Raw genomic sequence first — 23,443 nt, 5'->3', positions numbered from 1 at the left:
TGCTGGTTTAAAAGAGGTGGACTTGGACCTCTTATCGAGTATCACATCGTCCCTATCCACCATGGAGCGCAGCGTGGTTAGTTCCTCTGCCGCTAGGGCTTCGGACAATGCCTCTAGGGCCAGTGCGGCTGTCTTATTTTCGGCGCGGAGTGATGTATCTGGATCACTGGCAAGAGTGATTATCCCATTGGGTCCGAGCATTTTGAGCTTCATGTACCCGTAGTGGGGTATGGCTTGGAAGATTGTGAACGCCTCTCACCCTAACAAAGCGTGATATCCGCTGTCGAATGGGACCACTTGGAACGTGACCTCCTCGGACCTGTAATTGTCCAGTGAGCCGAACACTACGTCTAGTGTGATTTTTCCTGTGCAGCGTACTTCTCGACTAGGGATTATCCCTCTGAAGGTTGTGCTGCTTCGCTCGATGTGGCTCCAGTCAATATCCATTTTTTGAAGGGTTTCCTCATAGATGAGGTTTAATCCGCTGCCGCCATCCATGAGTACCTTGGTAAGGCGAAAGTCGTCCACTATCGGACTGAGGACCAATGCGGCTGGTGCTCTAGCTGTTCGGAATTTAGGTTCGTCGCTGGCGTTGAAGGTGATAGCCGTGTCACTCCATGGATTTGCTGTTGCTACTTGGCAGACTTCGGCGAGGCCACGGATTGTTCGTTTTCGCATGTTATTTGATGCGAAAGTCTCGAAGACTGTTAATACCGTATCGGTACTACTGGGCTGTTTGCCCGGGGCTAAAAAGCCTTCGCCACTTTTGGCCACCTGCCATAGTATCCAACATGCTCGAAGGCTGTGTGTTGGAGTGGCGCCCTCCGTACTGTGGATTTTGCAGGGTCTGTTGAGCCAGCCCTCCAGTACGGTTTCATGCCCTTTAGGGGGTCTTTGCTTTTTGGTTTTTAACCCAGGTGCTTAAGTATGGCGCACCCTTTTACTTCGGACTAGGGTTGTGGTCAAGGCCGGACTGTCCCAAAACCTAGTTTCGGTGTTCCTGGCACTCTCTACCGCACAATATTTTTGTATGATAGTCGCTAGGTCGGTGAAGTGTGTAACTTCGCGACGACTTATGGTGTTCATGATTCCCTTGTCCGTGCAATTGTTGCAGAAAATTGAAATCGCGCTTTCTTCGCAACAGTCCTTTATCCTGTTCATAACCAGGAGGAATCTGGCCCAGTAATGATGTACTGTTTCATCGGGCTCTTGCCGTATTCGAGATAGATCGCTTATGTTTGGGTGGGCGGGTGGAATCAAGTTCAGAACCCCGCCCGATCTGAGGCTCAAAGGCCAAGAAGTTTCCAGATTTGGAAGCTTGACTTGCTGGATGCTTTCCAACGAATCTGGTCCGATGCCTGACTCTAAGTTCAGTATTTGATTAGTGTCCATCCCTTCGCGGGAATCCGGCTTGGAGGGATCGGGAATCCGGACATAGTTGGTTTTCAACGTAGAAGAAGGGTTGCCGCATTGTTCCTCTACCACGACAACGTGGTGGGTGGCTTGAGGAGAGTTAATCTCTCTCAGATCGGGTTTAAGCCCAATCTGATCGTAGTCTGTAGCGACTCCCAGGGCGGCGATGCGATCCAAGAGCTCGTTTACAGAGGAGAGCTCAATCGGATCTAACTGGTCGGCGAATTCCGGGCTGACGTGAAGATCGCTTTTGATGACCTGAGAGGTCATCGTCGGAGCGGTGGCCGAACAGGCGGTCATAAGAAAACCACCTAGCCGGACAGTTTGGCCGGCGGCCAAAGCTCTCTTGACGACGGTACCGTCTTTAAAGACGGGAGAAGGCATCCTTCCTGATCGCGACGACACAGAGGAACTCTCAATGAAAGCACCAATGTCGGTGTCAAAACCGGCGGATCTCGGGTAGGGGGTCCCGAACTGTGCGTCTAGGCAGATGGTAACAGGAGACGAGGGACATGATGTTTTTACCCAGGTTTGGGCCCTCTTGATGGAGGTAAAACCCTACGTCCTGCTTGATTAATATTGATGATGTGGGTTACAAGAGTAGATCTACCACGAGATCAAGGAGGCTAAACCCTAGAAGCTAGCCTATGGTATGATTGTTGTTCGTCCTATGGACTAAAGCCATCCGGTTTATATAGACACCGGAGAGGGCTAGGGTTACATAGAGTCGGTTAGAATGGTAGGAGATCTACATATCCGTATCGCCAAGCTTGCCTTCCACGCCAAGGAAAGTCCCATCCGGACACGGGACGAAGTCTTCAATCTTGTATCTTCATAGTCTTAGAGTCCGGCCGATGATGGTAGTTCGGCTATCCGGACACCCCCTAGTCCGGGACTCCCTCACATGCTTAAGAGATTCAAGCTAAGTGATGTCAAGCCGGCCTCTACTCCGATGCCCACCAAGTGCCAACTTGACATTGATCCCAATGGTAAAGCGGTGGATCAAAAGGTATATTGCTCTATGATTGGTTCCTTGCTTTACCTTTGTGCATCTAGACCGGATATCATGTTGAGTGTGGGAATGTGTGCACGGTTCCAAGCCGCACCAAAGGAAAGCCACTTTGTGGCGGTCAAGCGAATCTTTTGATATTTGGCTCATACCCCAAACTTTGGCCTATGGTACCCAAGAGGAGCTAACTTCAAGCTTGAAGGATTTAAGGATTCTTATTGGGCGGGAGACAAGGTGGATAGGAAGTCCACTTCCGGAGGGTGCCAATTTCTTGGTTGCTCTTTGGTGAGTTGGTCTTTCAAGAAGCAAAGTTGTGTGTCTCTCTCGTCCACCGAAGCGGAATATGTGGCGGCCGGTAGTTGTTGTGCACAACTCTTATGGATGAGGCAAACTTTAAAGGAGTACGGTGTCATTTGTGACAAAGTGCCTCTTTGGTGCGATAATGAAAGTGCCATCAAGATTTCTCTCAACCCGGTGCAACACTTCAAGACGAAGCATATTGAGATTCGGTATCACTTCATCCGGGATCACATTAGGAGAGGGGAGATCGAGCTCAAGTATGTCAACACTCGTGATAACCTTGCAGATATTTTCACGAAGCCCTTGGATAAAGCAAGATTTCGCGAGTTAAGGCATGAGCTAAATATCATTGATTCGAGCAATGTGACTTGAACCCTTGCACTGAAGGAAATATGCTCTAGAGGCAATAATAAAGTTATTATTTATTTCCTTATTTCATGATAAATGTTTATTATTCATGCTAGAATTGTATTAACCGGAAACATAATACATGTGTGAATACATAGACAAATATAGTGTCACTAGTATGCCTCTACTTGACTAGCTCGTGAATCAAAGATGGTTAAGTTTCCTAGCCATAGACATGAGTTGTCATTTGATTAACGGGATCACATCATTAGGAGAATGATGTGATTGACATGACCCATTCCGTTAGCCTAGCACTTGATCGTTTAGTATGTTGCTATTGCTTTCTTCATGACTTATACATGTTCCTGTAACTATGAGATTATGCAACTCCCGTTTACCGGAGGAACACTTTGGGTGCTACCAAACGTCACAACGTAACTGGGTGATTATAAAGGAGTACTACAGGTGTCTCCGAAGGTACATGTTGGGTTGGCGTATTTCGAGATTAGGTTTTGTCACTCCGATTGTCGGAGAGGTATCTATGGGCCCTCTCGGTAATGCACATCACTATAAGCCTTGCAAGCAATGTAGCTAATGAGTTAGTTATGGAATGATGCATTACGTAACGAGTAAAGAGACTTGCCGGTAACGAGATTGAACTAGGTATTGGATACCGACGATCGAATCTCGGGCAAGTAACATACCGATGACAAAGGGAACAAAGTATGTTGTTATGCGGTTTGACCGATAAAGATCTTCGTAGAATATGTAGGAGCCAATATGGGCATCCAGGTTCCGCTATTGGTTATTGACCAAGAATAGTTCTAGGTCATGTCTACATAGTTCTCGAACCCGTACGGTCCGCACGCTTAAGGTTTCGATGACAGTTATATTATGAGTTTATGAGTTTTGATGTACCGAAGGAGTTCGGAGTCCCGGATGAGATCGGGGACATGACGAGGAGTCTCGAAATGGTCGAGACGTAAAGATCGATATATTGGCCGACTATATTCGGAGTTCGGAAAGGTTCCGAGTGATTCGGGTATTTTTCGGAGTACCGGAGAGTTATGGGAATTCGCCGGGGAGTATATGGGCCTTATTGGGCCATACGGGAATAGAGGAGAGGCCAAAAGGAAGGAGGCCTGCGCCCCCCCTCTGGTCCGAATTGGACAAGGGGCGCAGCCCCCCTTTCCTTCTTCCTCTCCCCCTCTTTCCCCTTCTCCTACTCCAACAAGGGAGGTGGAATCCTACTAGGACTAGGGAGTCCTAGTAGGACTCCATACTTGGCGCGGCCCCTCCTAGGGCCGTCCACCTCCCCCCTTGCTCCTTTATATACGGGGGCAGGGGGGCACCCCATGACACACAAGTTGATCTACGGATCGTTCCTTAGCCGTGTGCGGTGCCCCCCTCCACCATATTCCACCTCGGTCATATCGTCGCGGAGTTTAGGCGAAGCCCTGCGCCGGTAGAGCATCATCATCATCACCACGCCGTCGTGCTGACGGAACTCATTCCCGAAGCATTGCTGGATCGGAGCCCGGGGATCGTCATCGAGCTGAACGTGTGCTGAACTCGGAGGTGCCGTACGTTCGGTACTTGGATCGGTCGGATCGTGAAGACGTACGACTACATCAACCGCGTTGTCATAACGCTTTCGCTTACGGTCTACGAGGGTACGTGGACAACACTATCCCCTCTCGTTGCTATGCCATCACCATGATCTTGCGTGTGCGTACGATTTTTTTTGAAATTACTACGTTCCCCAACAGTGGCATCCGAGCCTAGGTTTTATGCGTTGATGTTATATGCACGAGTAGAACACAAGTAAGTTGTGGGCGATACAAGTCATACTGCTTACCAGCATGTCATACTTTGGTTCGGCGGTATTGTGAGATGAAGCGGCCCGGACCGACATTACGCGTATGCTTACGCGAGACTGGTTTCACCGTTACGAGCACTTGTGCTTAAAGGTGGCTGGCGGGTGTCTGTCTCTCTCACTTTAGCTGAATCGAGTGTGGCTACGCCCGGTCCTTGCGAAGGTTAAAACAACACTAACTTGACGAACTATCGTTGTGGTTTTGATGCGTAGGTAAGAACGGTTCTTGCTAAGCCCGTAGCAGCCACGTAAAATTTGCAACAACAAAGTAGAGGACGTCTAACTTGTTTTTGCAGGGCATGTTGTGATGTGATATGGTCAAGACGTAATGAGATATAAGTTGTTGTATGAGATGATCATGTTTTGTTGAAGTTATCGGCAACTGGCAGAAGCCCTATGGTTGTCTCTTTGTTGCATAAGATGCAAGTGCCAAATAATTGCTTTACTTTATCGCTATGCGATAGCAATAGTTGGCGAGACGACCATGTGACGACACATTGATATAGATCAAGATGATGAAGATCATGGTGGCGTGCCGGTGATGATAGAGATCATGACAGTACTTTGGAGATGGAGATCAAAGGCGCAAGATTATCATGGCCATATCATGTCACATATTTTGATTGCATATGATGTTTATCTGTTTTACATCTTATTCTGTTTTGTTTGACGGTAGCATTTTAAGATGATCTCTCACTAATTATCAAGAAGTGTTCTCCCTGAGTATGCATCGTTGCGAAAGTTCTTCGTGCTGAGACACCACGTGATGATAGGGTGTGATAGGCTCTACATTCAAATACAACGGGTGCAAAACAGTTGCACACGTGGAATACTCAGGTTAAACTTGACGAGCCTAGCATATACAGATATGGCCTCGGAACACGGAGACCGAAAGGTCGAGCGTGAATCATATAGTAGATATGATCAACATAGTGATGTTCACCATTGAAAACTACTCCATCTCACGTGATGATCGGACATGGTTTAGTTGATTTGGATCACGTGATCACTTAGAGGATTAGAGGGATGTCTATCTAAGTGGGAGTTCTTAAGCAATATGATTAATTGAACTTAAATTTATCATGAACTTAGTCCTGGTAGTATTTTGCAAATTATGTTGTAGATCAATAGCTTGCGTTGTTGCTTTCATATGTTTATTTTGATATGTTCCTAGAGAAAATTGTGTTGAAAGATGTTAGTAGCAATGATGCGGATTGGATCCGTGATCTGAGGTTTATCCTCATTGCTGCACAGAAGAATTATGTCCTTAATGCACCGCTAGGTGACAGACCTATTGCAGGAGCAGATGCAGACGTTATGAACGTTTGACTCGCTCAATATGATGACTACTTGATAGTTTAGTGCACCATGCTTAACGACTTAGAATCGGGACTTCAAAGACGTTTTGAACGTCATGGACCATATGAGATGTTCCAGGAGTTGAAGTTAATATTTCAAGCAAATACCCGAGTTGAGAGATATGAAGTCTCCAACAAGTTCTATGGCTAAAAGATGGAGGAGAATCGCTCAACTAGTGAGCATGTGCTCAGATTGTCTGGGTACTACAATCGCTTGAATCAAGTGGGAGTTAATCTTCCAAGATAAGATAGTGATTGACAGAATTCTCTAGTCACCATCACCAAGTTAGTAGAACTTTGTGATGAACTATAGTATGCAAGGGATGACGAAAACGATTCCCAAGCTCTTCGTGATGTTGAAATCGACGAAGGTAGAAATCAAGAAAGAGCATCAAGTGTTGATGGTTGACAAGATCACTAGTTTCAAGTAAAGGGAAAAGGGAAAGAAAGGGAACTTCAACTAGAATGACAAGCAAGTTGTCACTCCCACGAAGAAGCCCAAAGCTGAACCAAAGCCTGAAACTGAGTGCTTACACTGCAAAGGAAATGGTCACTGGAAACGGAAATACCCTGAATATTTGGTGGATAAGAAGGATGGCAAACTGAACAAGGGTATATTTGATATACAGGTTATTGATGTGTACCTTACTAGTGTTTATAGTAACCCCTGAGTATTTGATACTTGTTTGGTTGCTAAGATTAGTAACTCGAAACAGGAGTTACAGAATAAACAGAAACTAGTTGAGGGTGAAGTGACGATGTGTGTTGGAAGTGGTTCCAAGATTGATATGATCATCATCGCACACTCCTTATACTTTCGGGATTAGTGTTAAACCTAAATAAATGTTATTTGGCGTTTGCGTTGACCATGGATATGATTTGATCATGTTTATTGTGATACGGTTATTCATATAAAGTCAAAGAATAATTGTTGTTTTGTTTACATGAATAAAACCTTCGATGGTCATACACCCAATGAAAATAGTTTGTTGGATCTCGATCGTAGTGATACACATATTCATAATATTGATGCCAAAAGATGCAAAGTTAATAATGATAGTGCAACTTATTTGTGGCACTGCCGTTTGGGTCATATCAGTGTAAAGCGCATAAAGAAACTCCATAAAGATGGATTTTCGGAATCACTTGGTTATAAATCATTTGATGCTTGCGAACCGTGCCTTTTGGGCAAGATGACTAAAACTCCATTCTCCGGAACAATGGAACGAGCTACTGACTTATTGGAAATAATACATACCGATGTATGCAATCCGATGAGTGTTAAGGCTCGTGGCAAGTATCGTTATTTTCTAACCTTCACAGATGATTTGAGCAGATATGGGTATATCTACTTAATGAAACATAAGTCTGAAATAGTTGAAAAGTTCAAAGAATTTCAGAGTGAAGTGGAAAAATCATCGTAACAAGAAAAATAAAGTTTCTACGATCTGATCGTGGAGACGAATATTTGAGTTATGAGTTTGGTCTTCATTTGAAACAATGTGAAATAGTTTCGCAACTCACGCCATCTGGAACACCACAATGTAATGGTGTGTCCGAACATCGTAATCGTACTAGATATGGTGCGATCTATGATGTCTCTTATCGGTTTATCACTATCGTTTTGGGGTTATGCATTAGAGACAGCTGCATTCATGTTTAATAGGGCAACATCTAAATCCGTTGAGACGACACCGTATGAACTATGGTTTAGCAGTAAACCTAAGCTGTCATTTCTTAAAACTTGGAGTTGCGATGCTTATATGAAAAAGGTTTTCAACCTGATAAGCTTGAACCCAAATCGGAGAAGTGTGTCTTCATAGAATACCCAAAGGTAACTATTGGGTACACCTTCTATCACAGATCCGATGGCAAGTTATTCGTTGCTAAGATGGATCCTTTCTAGAGAAGAAGTTTCTCTCAAAAGAAGTGAGTGGGAGGAAAGTAGAACTTGATGAGGTAATTGTACCTTCTCCCAAATTGGAAAGTTGTTCATCACAGAAGTCAGTTCTAGTGATTCCTACACCAATTAGTGAGGAAGTTAATGATGATGATCATGAAACTTCAGATCAAGTTGCTACCAAACCTCGTAGGTCTTCCAGAGTAAGATCCGCACTAGAGTGGTACGGTAATCATGTTCTGGAAGTCATGTTACTAGACCATGATAAACCTATGAACTATGAGGAAGCGATGATGAGTCCAGATTCCGCAAAATGGCTTTAGGCCATGAAATCTGAGATGGGATCCATGTATGAGAACAAAGTGTGGACTTTGGTGGAGTTGCCCGATGATCGACAAGCCATATTGTATAAATGGATCTTCAAGAGGAAGACAGATGCTGATAGTAGTGTTACTATCTACAAAGCTAGACTTGTCGAAAAAGGTTTTTGACAAAGTTCAAGGTGTTGAATACAATGAGATTTTCTCACTTGTATCGATGCTTAAAAGTCTGTCCAAATCATGTTAGCAATTGCCACATTTTATGAAATTTGGCAAATGGATGTCAAAACTACATTCCTTAATGGATTTATTAAAGAAGAGTTGTATATGATACAACCAGAAGGTTATGTCAATCCTAAAGGTGCTAACAAAATGTGCAAGCTCCAGCGATCCATCTATGGACTGGTGCAAGCATCTCAGAGTTGGAATATACGCTTTGATAAGTTGATCAAAGCATATAGTTTTATACAGACTTGCGGTGAAGCCTGTATTTACAATAAAGTGAGTGGGAGCACTACCGCCTTTCTGATAAATATATGTGAGTAACATATTGTTGATCAGAAATGATGTAGAATTTTTCTGGAAAGCATAAAGGAGTATTTGAAAGGAGTTCTTTAAAAGAAAGACCTTAGTAAAGCTACTTACATATTGAGCATCAAGATCTATTGAGATAGATCAAGACGCTTGATAAGATTTTCAATGAGTACATACCTTGTCAAGATTTTGAAATAGTTCAAAATGGAACAGTCCAAGAAAGAGTTCTTGCCTGTGTTGCAAAGGTGTGAAATTGAGTAAGACTTAAATCCTGACCACGACAGAAAATAGAAAAGAGAATGAAAGTCATTCCCTATGCCTCAGTCATAGGTTCTATAAAATATGCTATGCTATGTACCAGACCTATTGTATACCGTGCTCTGAATTTGGCAAGGGAGTACAATAGTGATCTAGGAGTAGATCCCTGGACATTGGTCAATAATATCCTTAGTAAGGACTAAGGAAATATTTCTCGATCATGGAGGTGATAAAAGAGCCCGTCGTAAAGAGTTACATCGGTGCAAGCTTTTACACCAATCCAGATGACTCTAAGTATCAATCTGGATACATATTGAAAGTTGGAGCAATTAGCTAGAGTAGCTCCGTGCAGAGCATTGTAGACATAGAATATTTGCAAAATATATACGGCTCTGAATGTGACAGCCCCGTTGACTAAGCTTCTCTCACGAGCAAAACATGATCGCACCTTAGTACTCTTTGGGTGTTAATCACATAGCGATGTGAACTAGATTATTGACTCTAGTAAACCCTTTGAGTGCTGGTCATATGACGATGTGAACTATGGGTGTTAATCATATACAGATATGAATATTAGTGTTAAATCACATGGCGATGTGAACTAGATTATTGACTCTAGTGCAAGTGGGAGACTGAAGGAAATATGCTCTAGAGGCAATAATAAAGTTATTATTTATTTCCTTATTTCATGATAAATGTTTATTATTCATGCTAGAATTGTATTAACCGGAAACATAATACATGTGTGAATACATAGACAAATATAGTGTCACTAGTATGCCTCTACTTGACTAGCTCGTGAATCAAAGATGGTTAAGTTTCCTAGCCATAGACATGAGTTGTCATTTGATTAACGGGATCACATCATTAGGAGAATGATGTGATTGACATGACCCATTCTGTTAGCCTAGCACTTGATCGTTTAGTATGTTGCTATTGCTTTCTTCATGACTTATACATGTTCCTGTAACTATGAGATTATGCAACTCCCGTTTACCGGAGGAACACTTTGGGTGCTACCAAACGTCACAACGTAACTGGGTGATTATAAAGGAGTACTACAGGTGTCTCCGAAGGTACATGTTGGGTTGGCGTATTTCGAGATTAGGTTTTGTCACTCTGATTGTCGGAGAGGTATCTCTGGGCCCTCTCGGTAATGCTCATCACTATAAGCCTTGCAAGCAATGTAGCTAATGAGTTAGTTACGGAATGATGCATTACGTAACGAGTAAAGAGACTTGCCGGTAACGAGATTGAACTAGGTATTGGATACCGACGATCGAATCTCGGGCAAGTAACATACCGATGACAAAGGGAACAAAGTATGTTGTTATGCGGTTTGACCGATAAAGATCTTCGTAGAATATGTAGGAGCCAATATGGGCATCCAGGTTCCGCTATTGGTTATTGACCAAGAATAGTTCTAGGTCATGTCTACATAGTTCTCGAACCCGTACGGTCCGCACGCTTAAGGTTTCGATGACAGTTATATTATGAGTTTATGAGTTTTGATGTACCGAAGGAGTTCGGAGTCCCGGATGAGATCGGGGACATGACGAGGAGTCTCGAAATGGTCGAGACGTAAAGATCGATATATTGGACGACTATATTCGGAGTTCGGAAAGGTTCCGAGTGATTCGGGTATTTTTCGGAGTACCGGAGAGTTACGGGAATTCGCCGGGGAGTATATGGGCCTTATTGGGCCATACGGGAATAGAGGTGAGAGGCCAAAAGGAAGGAGGCCCGCGCCCCCCCTCTGGTCCGAATTGGACAAGGGGCGCAATCCCCCTTTCCTTCTTCCTCTCCCCCTCTTTCCCCTTCTCCTACTCCAACAAGGGAGGTGGAATCCTACTAGGACTAGGGAGTCCTAGTAGGACTCCACACTTGGCGCGCCCCCTCCTAGGGCCGGCCACCTCCCCCCTTGCTCCTTTATATACGGGGGCAGGGGGCACCCCATGACACACAAGTTGATCTACGGATCGTTCCTTAGCCATGTGCGGTGCCCCCCTCCACCATATTTCACCTCGGTCATATCTTCGCGGAGTTTAGGCGAAGCCCTGCGCCGGTAGAGCATCATCATCGTCAGCACGCCGTCGTGCTGACGGAACTCATCCCCGAAGCATTGCTGGATCGGAGCCCGGGGATCATCATCGAGCTGAACGTGTGCTGAACTCGGAGGTGCCGTACGTTCGGTACTTGGATCGGTCGGATCGTGAAGACGTACGACTACATCAACCGCGTTGTCATAACGCTTCCGCTTACGGTCTACGAGGGTACATGGACAACACTCTCCCCTCTCGTTGCTATGCCATCACCATGATCTTGCGTGTGCGTAGGAATTTTTTTGAAATTACTACGTTCCCCAACATGCACCCCCTGCCACACTCAACTTGTTGTCTAGTTTAGGTGTAGGCATGGACATAGGGGGAATGTTGTTCTCTCAATGATCTCTCCCTCCCCTTATTATGCATAAATCGATCAACTCTTTCACATTAGCCATTTTTGATGGTACTTGTGCTTCAAAGACGAGTTTTGGTCATGGGCCCAAGGATAATTCTTTGCGGTGCCATACCAACTAACTCAAATATAGGTGGCTCCGGCCACCGCCCTCTCCTTTTGAGAGGTTGTGTTGCGTGGTTGCTTCTTGTTGCCTTTCTGCCTTTGGGTTGTGCGTGTTCTTGTGGTGTCCTTTGTGCTAAAGGTTTCCTTGCAAAGACCTTTTTCTTTTGTTTGAAACCTGCTTTTTCTTGAGCTCACGGTACTACCGCAGCCAGCTACGGTACTACCGCGTGAGGGGAGCATGGTACTACCGCCCCCACGCGGCAGTAATTTTTTACTGTCGCCTGGAAGAGCGGTACTACCGCTTTGGTGCGGTACTTCCGCCCAAGCGGTACTACTGTGATGACATGCGGTACTACTGCGACGGCTCAGACGCGTGGGGATAACGACGGGCAGGGGGAGTTCTAACTCCCCATACCCATTCGCCAGTTCCCCACCTCGTCTCTCTCTCTCCCTCGCTCAAGAACGGGGCCGGCATCCGTCACCGGATCTCCGCCTCCGGCTGCCCTCCCATGATTCCGTCCGGTGGGACCGTTCCCCACCACGTGCTCTTGCTATGGACCAAGGTCTTTCCCCAACTCCTTCTCATTTTTGTTGTGTTCGTTGTCTCTAGGTGTTTGGGGGAGACTTGTGTTTTCTAGAGATTCTTAGGCTAAATCTATGCAAGAGTAGGATGAAGGAGCGTAGTATTGCGTAAGAATTATACTTGTCTTTTGTCCTGTGTTAGATTTGATCACCGTAGCACCGCCGTGGTTTCGCGGTTCTTTTCAGATTCAAACCATCGTTTGGATCTGACGCGGTGCGGTACTACCGCCCGTCTGGCGCGGTACTACTGCTTGTCCGGTACTACCGCCCGTCTGGCGTGGTACTACCGCACTCGCTGCGGCACTAAAGTTTTACTACCGCTCCCACCACGGTACTACCGTGACCTCGCACGGTACTACCTCGACTTGGAGCGGTGCTAAAATTTTAGTACCGCATGCCCTGGCAGTACTACCATGGTTCACCTCTATCTCATGGCAACTTTCAAGTATACTTTTTATGTGTTTCTTGTGCTTTGCCGTGGTCTTTGCATTGATCCTTTTTTGCTTGTCGTGGGTGTTTTTGCGTTTGTGTCTCAGGTGGTGGCTCTCGTCCTTCCAATCCCAGTCGTGACACTGGTTCCAAGCGTCTGCGCAATCCAGGTGAAGCACCAGAGGACTCCTCTGCCCCAAGCGCCATGTCAAGACATTCGCTAGTAAGCATAAGGAACCCAGCAAGGGCATGGACGAGATTCCCCAATCCGAGTTCGTCCGTCTCAGGAAGCTCAACACGTATGTGCATCCTCGTGCTAATGTCAGAGGCTGTGAACTGTTTTGGAACAAGCAACAGACTCTCACTTATCTGGATGTCATCAAGAACAAGCAGAATACCTACGTGGATGTCAAATGGATAGAAATGCATCACCTGAGGAAGGACAAGTTCTATCAGTACTTTGGAGAAGCTCTGGATTTGGTGGAGCAGTTTGGTATTGAACATGTGATCTCCTTTCACCTTGACTATGACCCTGAGCTTGTTTGTCAGTTCTTTGCCTCAGTTTACTTTCTCCCTGATGAGGAGCAGAGGATGACCTGGATGACCAATGGACGTAAGTTGACTGCTACCTGGAAGGAGTTCATGGATTTGCTACATGTTCCTGATGACGGGCTCGACACTCCCGTGGGTGTTCGCCCCCATGCTAATCCTGAGTCTGCTAACAAGGACAAGCTTCAGCCATTCTATGTTGAGAAGGCGCTTCCCAATGGCAAGACAGGGTGGGTGCTCAACTCCTTTCTGGATATCATGTATCGCATCTTCCGCAACTCTTTGTTCCCTCGCATTGGTGACAAGGACAAGGTTCATGCCTATATGGTGGATATGATGCTCCTTTGCGAGGAGGCTCGTGCGTCTCAGACTCAGCCACTTGATGTCTCACACATCATGTGGTGTGAGCTTCGGTTTGCAGTGTTCAACCGCAAGGTGCCTATCTATGGGCCCTATCTGTTTCTGCTGATCTCGAAGACTTGGGAGAAGATGTTCCCTGGTGAGAAGTTCCTTGCTCCAGACTGGATTCATCATGATCCCATCTGTCTCCGTGTCAAGTCCAACTGGACCAACACTACTACTCATACTGAGGCGTCTGCTGCTAGGGCTGCTATTGATGAGGAGGATGTTGGCGCAGAGGATGTTGCTGAGGACCATGCTGCCAGGCCTTCCCGTAGTTCCTCTATGCCGTGGGCCAAGAAGCTGAAGGACAAGATGAAGACTCTTTTCTGCATGCAAGCTAAGGGCCAGTACAGGACTCACGTGACATCCAAGGAGAGTCATCGCCGGGACAAGAAGATCTTGCAGCTCTATGGTGAGGATGTGTCTGGCGGTTCTGAGGATCGCATCATTCCAGAGGCCGAGTGGATGGAGAAGCAAGGCTACAGGTGGACTGATTCTGAGGAGGACGTCGAGGAGACCATCCCTGCTGCCGAGGAGTCCGACGGAGAGGGTTGGGATGAGTTCCCTGCTTGAGCCACCCCTTGTGTGTAGGTGTCCTCTCTGCCTTTTTGGCGTCTCGATGCCAAAGGGGGAGAGAGTGTAGGGATTTGCGAGTCGTGTGTCGTCGTTCGTGTTCGGTGTGTCTGCTGCTTTCTCGTTTGAACCTCGTTTCAGTTGCTTTGGGTTGCTTTACTTCATATGGTGTAAGACATATGCACTCTATCTATCTTAGCAAGCTCGTGATATATTGTGCTACCTTTATGCTATGCTCTGCTTAGATGTTAGTCATCATGCCTTTGTCTCTAAAATATAGGGGGAGTGTTGATCCTAGCTTGTGTGCTATGCAGTCCAAAGCATCTAACTAGATTGCACACATCTAGGGGGAGCCCGTCTATATTCTAGAGAGGTGGGGTTTGCCTTTGCCCTATTTTATCTCATCTATGTGCAAATCCCGTATTGTCATCAATCCACCAAAAAGGGGGAGATTGTAAGGGCATATTTATCCCTTAAGTGTTTTGGTGATTGATGACAATGCCTTTGCGGACTAATCGTGTGCCTTGAGTTTCTCAGACGCTTCATCACTAGGCACGAGACGATTCGGTGCCCCTCGAAGACTATTGAAGACGACGTTGTTCTACGTTTCTCTTTGGTGGATTTGAGTCGTAGAAGAGCCGTACTATTAAGAGGGGGTCCGCGTCGGAAAGGTTCGGGTGGAATCAACATGTACACATGTCCTTCCTTTCCTTTGCACTTTGGAGCGTCTCTCCGTTATCCTAGTAGTGCTTAATCTGACGGCTACTGCTATACTTGCGGTAGTACTGCTCTATGGAGCGGTAGTACCGCAAGCACCCGCGGTAGTACCACTGGGGGTCACGGTAGTACCGCTCCTCTGGAGCCTTAGTACTGTGGCTCCCAGGCCTAGTGCTGCTCCGGTACGGTAGTAGGGGCGGATGTAATTTCTTACATCCATGCCCACACGGTAGTACCGCACGTCCTGCGCGGTAGTACCGCGGGAGGCCACGGTAGTACCGCTCCCCTGGAGTCGTAGTACCGTGGCCCTCATACCTAGTACCGCTGCGTCACGGTAGTAGGAGCGGATGTAATTTTTTACATCCGCGCCTCAACGGTAGTACCGCGCCTCGTGCGCGGTAGTACCGTGTCGGATTTATTGCACTGTTTCATTTTCAGCGGAAGTAGGCACGGATGTATTTTATTTCATCCGTGCTCTTCGTAGGCTTTGACTTTCCTGCCTTGCAGTAGTACCGCAAGGGGGAGCGGTAGTACCGCGCAAGCGGTAGTACTGCACTCAGTCAGGCAAGTCCCGGCCTCTGCTGCTACCGCGGAAGTACCGTGGTCCTCCACGGTAGTACCGCGTGGCCTTGCGGTAGTACCGCGCTCCTAGAGCGGTAGTACCGCATGTCGCAGGCTGAACATGTGGACAACGGTTGGATCTTTTCCATGACTATAAAAGGGGCGTCTCCTACCTCTAGTTGACTGCCTCTTCCACCTCTAAGCTCCATTGTTGCTCTAAGCTCCATTTTGGCCTGATCTCTCTCCCTAGCCAATCAAACTTGTTGATTTGCTCGGGATTGGGTGACAAGGGCCCGATCTACACTTCCACCAAGAGATATTCGATTCCCCCCACTAATCCCTAGCGGATCTTGTTACTCTTGGGTGTTTGAGCACCCTAGACGATTGAGGTCACCTCGAAGCCATACTCCATTGTGGTGAAGCTTCATGGTGTTGTTGGGAGCCTCCAAGTTTTGTGGAGATTGCCCCAACCTTGTTTCTAAAGGTTCGGTCGCCGCCTTCAAGGGCACCAATAGTGGAATCACGGCATCTCGCATTGTGTGAGGGCATGAGGAGATTACGGTGGCCCTAGTGGCTTTTTGGGGAGCATTTGCCTCCACACCGCTCTAACGGAGACGTACTTTTCCGTAAAAGGAAGAAACTTCGGTAACACATCCTCGTCTCCACCGGCTCCACTCTTGGTTATTTCGTGCCTTTACTTTTGCAAGCTTACTTGTGTTGTATCTATTATCATATAGGTTGTTCACTTAGTTGCATATCTAGACAATCTATTTTGTCGCAAGGTTTAAATTGTTAAAAAAAAGCTTAAAAATTGTTAGTTGCCTATTCACCCCCCCCCCCCCTCTAGTCAACCATATCGATCCTTTCACACACGGCAATTCTTGATACGAATTTTGTTGTGGGAAGTTTTGATACGAATCTACCATGGCACTTTTCTTGTTCATATATTTGATTTTCAAATTTTCGTGTTTTTTACACACACAGCAAATTCATCATACGAAGCACGGCAATTTCTTGATACAAATCTGCCATGCCATGTTTTCATATAAACTAGATCGTTGATGGCGCGCGTTGTTGCGCCCGTCTATTTTGTCTCTTTAGTTATTAAGGATATAAAGTAATTTGTATATATTTGTTTGGAATGCTTTCAAGTATCATGCTTTCTTGTAGCTTGCGCTTGTCTCCTTCATTAAAAAAATAATGGTATGTAATTGAAGAAGAATCTTTTAGGCAATCAAGAATGTAGTGTTATGAGCTTTCTTTCTTTCTTTCTTATTAGGTCGATTTTTCTTTGGAGGTTCAGGTCGGATATACTTGGTTTGGCTTTCTTGTAGCCCGTGCTTGTCTCCTTCATTAAAAAAATGTAATTAAAGATGAATCTTTTTTCTTTCTTTCTTTCTTATTAGGTCGGATATACTTGGTTTGATCTTGGGTTTCAACTGTGTGTGCTTTTAATTAGGACAATTGGCTCAAGATGACATGGTTAGCACGCCCCTCTATTCTTTGGATGGAGTGGTAGAAAGTATTCAACGTATATGATGGTATGAAACATGAAAATTAAAATGCCGATCAAGTTGTTTGGAGTCCAGTAACAGTATTGAATTTAACTTCCTATATCAGTAAGGAAATAGCACACCTTTTTTTTTAGGATAATATGACTTGTTCTATGCATGGAAATGTGCGACAGAACATATAGTATGATAAAATTTTCAAATAACTGATAATGTAAGTATAAGATGAAATGTATGCAACTTCCAAAAGCGGCTAATAAAATAGGTGTATATTAATCAAGGTTAAGAGGTAGTATTAAAATCGTGCGATGTAACTCTCAACACGAGAGGTTGCAGATCTTGCAAACACCACACTTGACACCTCTCTAGTCTCTACTAAACCAGAATATGTGCATCTTCATTACTTTTAATGTCAATAATCAGCACCACCCTTAGCCTGGTAGCACCCTAAGTTGTTTTGTTTTCTTGTTTTTCTAATACCCTTGCAATTGAAGATCTGCTGGTCCATACGTTTTCAGATCCTCAACAACATCTCAATTAATGTCTCCCGGCGATCCGATCACTGGTAGGCTTGAAACGGACGGCGCCAGACTCCTTCCATGCAAGCTATAGCTTCCTGAGGCTGCTTCTTTGAAGCTCTGAATGTGGCGACATGCACACCCACACGCAACATAACTGAACCTGTGGCATATCGCCAGCCATGAGCTTTGGCATGTTTCACTAATAAAACTGGCATCAATTTTCAGCTTCAGCTAGAGCTGGTCAAGTTAATTTCTTGAAAGTAAAGGTACAAATAGAAATCTAATTATTAGTTGGGGGATCAAATGAATGTGTCTGGAATAATTGCGAAGCAAGATCCTATAGTGTGCGATATTAAAGTTTATGAATAATACCTTTTCAGCGGTTTTTCTGCGTTACAATGAGACAACAGAGTGCGAGATGTATGAAGAGCAGGCACCTAAAATGGACAATATCTTCAACAGTTAGACCAATTTCTTGACATGGTAGCAGAGTAGTTCAACAATGGTAGCAACTCATTTTTTTCACAAATAACATATATCCTCAGCTACTTGAGAACAGTGATAGACCAACTAACAATCCCCTGCAAAGAATTCCATTTTAAAGAGATTTCTGGTGAACTGATACATCAATAGTGCCAGCTTGGTCTGATTATGAACAACCCATTATCAATTTCTCCTGTAATTAAAATAGTATGAATTCTCTTATATTCTACTCCAAATAGATTGTCTGAAAATTTATGTGCAAATGTCATACAACAGAAAGTAGCACCATGATATGAAAAACACAGAAACATATATTCTAAACAATCAGTGGTCTAAAAACATGGTAGGATAAGATCTGGCAGTACAATTGAAATAATTACTTATCCACAAGCCATTGGATATTATGAGGTGAAGAATTTCGGAAGTAGCAGAAACAAGTACCATTCTGCAAGATCTGCCCAGATGAATTGACCATGGCCAATATGAACAACACCTATAAAAATTTAGGATTGAGAGGATATGAGGACAATGTATTTGTTTGGTGAAAGAAGGAATCATACATGAATAGGAAAGAAAATATATAGGAACCTAGTGAAGCAACGCCCTGATGGATATTGTGCTGCAGGGGAGGAACCAACGCCCTGATGTACAGGCATGTATTTGGTTGGTGCAACATTGAATCATACATGAAGTGAAAGAAATTTAGAGAAACCTACCCGAGCATCTTGCTGAAAGATGTGCTGCCGGAGTGGAAAAGGTGAGCGGAGATTGATAGGGAAGGAAGAATATATATAGATGTACTACCCCTCGGCAGCGAAAAGGATCGGCACATCACCCGCCATGAATGGACGCAGAAACTGAAGTATCGTTGCAGCTTTCAAGTCTCAACGGAGCGTTTTAGATCAGACGAGGCGTCGGCCAGCTTGCGTCCCCTCGTCGACTGGATAGAGCGGCCCCTGAGTCACCCGCATCGCGCGCATCCGCTGGATCCCCAACTGCACCGCGCGCGTCTGCTGAATTTCCTTCGGCGGGTCGGCTGGCTCCCGTTAGAAGACGCGTCGCCCACGTCATGCGCGCATCGATTGGATCCCCTCCTCTGTATCGCTCGCGGCACCGATCCACTTTCTGTATCGAGCGGCGGCAGATTCGTTCATGCCGTGTCTCGGGAACAGGTTTTTCCCCGTACAAGGCAACACATCACTCGACGCAGGTTACCTTACTCGGCTGGCACAAGCGGCCCAGTTAACCAGATGGCTCCGTTTCGGCCTCTGGAGCAGAAGCCCGTTAGGACAGCTGGGCCGCTACTTAACACATGCGGGACAGATGGCTGTAGATCCGAGATCAGACGGCCAAAATCCCTCAGATCATAAAAACGGACGGCCAGAAACCCAAATAGTTGAGAGGGCTCGCTTTAGGTGCGGTTATACTGTCCTTAATTTGGTTTATTGATCATGGCAAAATTTAGTTTATTGGTTCATGGCAAATTTAGTTTACAAATCATGGCAAATTCAGTTTACATGATTTTTTTTGCCATGACAAGTTTCCGATACGAATCTGGCATCGGCAATTTTCTTGATCATACTTGATTTTCATTTTTGTTTTTGTTTTTTCACACACGGTAAAATCATCATACGAAACACGACAATTCTTTTTTTGCCATGACAATTCTTGTTTTCATTCTTGCTGATACTTGAATTTCCAACTTTTTTGTGTTTTTTCTCACACGATAAATTCATCATACCAAAACACGACAATTCTTGGTAGAAATATGTCATGGCAACTCTCTTTATTCATACTTTATTTTCAACTTTCAGTGTTTTTTCTCACACATGGCAAATTTCTCATTCAAAACACGACAATTTTAATTTAACTTTCATGGAAATTTAATTAAAAATGCCATTGCATTTTTATCTTTTATTGTCGTGGCATTTTTTGTGTTTTTCTCACATTTTTTTCAACTATTTGTGTTTTTTTCACATGGCAATATTTATGGCAGATTTGTCATATTTCGTCGCGGAATTAAATATGTGTTTTATAGACCTTGCCATTGTTAAAAAACAATGTAATGGCAAATAGTTTGATCAAATTCGAATGGCAATTTTTCTGGTTTTTTAAAGCTGGTGGATTTTTTTAATAGCTGAGCAAAATCTGGGCTTTTTATTTGTGACAGAAAAAAACACAAATAAGGGCCTTTCCATTTAGTTTGTTGTCAGCAGGCTTTTTGTTCTTTTTTTTATCTTCACGGGGAAAGGGTTGGTGGTGGGCTGTGGGTTCCCCCAGCCAAACGAATTTGTGGGAGGATCGATCCTCTAGTACCGAATATTTCATGCGGTAGGATGCGGCAGATCCTATTCGGCGCTTATGCGCCCGCGAGCAAACGGGCGCCTGAAGGGCGCGGCTACTTGGGCTCGGCCCATTTTGCTTTCCAACCTTTTCTGTTAAAAGGCAAAAAAAAGAGCGCTATGAGATGGATTCGAACCTGCGAAATCCCAATGGAAGGTTGCCTGTTCTAACCAATCCGCCAACAAGCGCAGCTATGTTAACATTCTAATCTATACGTTGTTTATTCGTTCCATTTGCTTCCGAGTTCAATGAACTTTTTTTTTCAAATTGATGAACTTTTTTCAGATTTGTGAACTTCTTTTCAAATTCGATAAACTTTTATTCAAATCCGATGAACTTTTTTTGAATCTGATGAACTTTTTTTGAATCTGATGAACTTTTTTTGAAATCGATGAACTTTTTTAAAATTTGATGAACTTTTTTCAAATCTGATGAACTTTTTCCAAAAATTGATGAACTTTTTTTCAAATTCGATGAACTTTTTTCGAATTTGATGAACTTTTTTCAAAACCGATGAACTTTTTTTCAAAATCGATGAACTTTTTTTGAATCTGATGAACTTTTTTTGAATTCAATGAACTTTTTTCGAATCCGATGAACTTTCTTCGAATTCAATGAACTTTTTTTGAAAATCAATGAACCTTTTTCATTTTTATGAAACTTTTCTTAAAATTTGATGTTTTTTTTAATTCACGTTTTCTTTTTTGAGATAATTTATATTGAGTATATATTAATGTTTTACTGCACGAAACGGTTAACTAGCTCTGTTTTCCTGTAGTAGACATCAAAGTTAGTTTGGTCTAGTAGTTTGAGAGGTGCAGTCGCAACAATCTGGTCCTGAGTTCGAATCCCCAGCCGTCCTCACTTTTTATTGCTTTTTCACTTTAACAGCGAACACAAGCGCGCGTTGGGCCGGCCCATTCCAGCGACGCTGCAGGCGCCAGCTCGTTAACGGGCGCCTGCAGCGCTGACTAGGAGCTCCCGTAGGATGCTCCTCTTGCCACACGTGTGGCAGTTTTAATGGTGGGCGTTGCTATCTAGCGCGCGCGCGCTGCAGCGAGCGGTTTCAGACAGGCTACACTTACCCTTTTTAGCAAATTTGGAGATTATGTTTGAGGTAAATCCTGGCCTCACCCCTGGCCCCACCCGTTGGAATCAGGGGGCGGTGAGATTATGTTTCACGGGGAGAGAAAAGGAGGGAGGGTTCAGTGCTGTACGCACGTATGTGGGCTGATATGGAAAGATGTGTGGGCCCATCTATTGTTGGTTTCTGAGAGCGCGAGGAAAGAGGAATCGCTCGTTCCAACGCTCGCTCGTGAAGGAGCGTTTTTTGGTTTTAATGTGTGCCCATACAAAATTATATGGGCCGCCTCCTGCTTACACCACATACGATGTGTGAATGGATGTTGCTCCCACCACACCTGTAGGCGTTATCGGCGTCCTAAAAAATTACACAGAGAAAATACGTTGCCTTGCTTGTCAAGCCAAACTAACAAGACAGAGAAACAGGGATCCTAGAAAAAAAGACAAAAAACACCCTAATACAGCCGTCATTTTTTAACCGAAATAGATGCTTTATTATTATATAACTAATTCAAGTCTTGTAGGTCCCTGGTCAGACCCGGGATTACACAATCAGGCGCTATGCCCATCCAAGTTTTACACAATTTATTCATGTGGCCTTCTCGTGCTAGATTATGAGCAGCAATGTTCGCCGACCGACGAAACCGACCTCACTAAAGAATCTAAAAAATGTCTCACCAATATCTCCAGCTTCTCCACCAATGGCCCATGAGCAAAGAGATCCTTCCTAGTATCCATTAGTTATCTGCAACAACCTTGCTATCAAATGTGACCCCGTGTGTCATCGCTAATGATATTTTCTTTGTGAAATACCTAGATCTATTATAAAAATTCACCGAAAATACAAGTACCCCGAACATAATAAAACTTAACATGTTCTAGCACTGTATTGTGTCGTTGTAACGAATTCCATAGGTGATTTGTTGTGTTTAGCTTGTCTTGTTACTGCCATCTAATTTGACGAAAAAGGGTTTTCCCCGCTTTGTATTACAAAGCAAACATCCAGACAACCAACGATAGGTGCTGGGGCGGAAGCAACACAATCACGCCCAAAAAAAAAGAAAGAGAAAAAAGAAAAGAAACAAATGCCGATAACGGCGGATCGACAAAGACGACGGAGCCTCGCGACCGCTGCTTCCACCGAAGATCGTCCCCCAAGCTCCGAGACTCCGAAGTGCCGGTACCAATCAACACCTCCAAGAAGGGACGCGACGAGGACGACGCTGCTGCCAAGGGTTTTCCCCGGTACACGGCGAGGAAAGAGGAAGGGTAGCCCCGACGCCCTCCAGGAAGGTCCGAAGGCACCCTCAGGCGCCACCGCGTCGGTGTCGGCCAAGCCAACAGGGATTTCTCCCGATCCCATCATCCACCTCAGTCACTCCGAAGCTCGCCACCAAACTGACCACCACCCTGTGCACACGGACACGCAGCATCCCACGCTGTCTCACCACGATACCGCGAAGATGGCCTGCACAACGAAGAAGGGGAGCCGGGACAAGGGCAGCAACACCGTCAGCATACTGGAGGGCCCCACCTCCACCGTCCACGACGGTAGCCGACCGGACGCCCAAGCGGGAGCTTGCCGGGCCCGTGGCTCCACAGGACCGGCCGGCCCTCAGAGGCCCGGACAACTCCCGCCTCCGCGCCGCAGCATGCATGCCGTCGGCATCCCTGCCCCCCGTCCGAGCTGCTCCACCACCTCACCACACAGACGACGACGAAGCCACGCCGGGGGCCGGCCCGCTAGGACCCAGATGGGGCCCGCGGGCCCCGATCTGGGCCGGGGGCGCGCCACCAGTCAACCAGCGCCA

Source organism: Triticum dicoccoides, chromosome 1B (assembly GCF_002162155.2).
Source record: "Triticum dicoccoides isolate Atlit2015 ecotype Zavitan chromosome 1B, WEW_v2.0, whole genome shotgun sequence".
Taxonomy (NCBI): domain Eukaryota; kingdom Viridiplantae; phylum Streptophyta; class Magnoliopsida; order Poales; family Poaceae; genus Triticum; species Triticum dicoccoides.
This window is presented reverse-complemented; position numbering follows the sequence as displayed.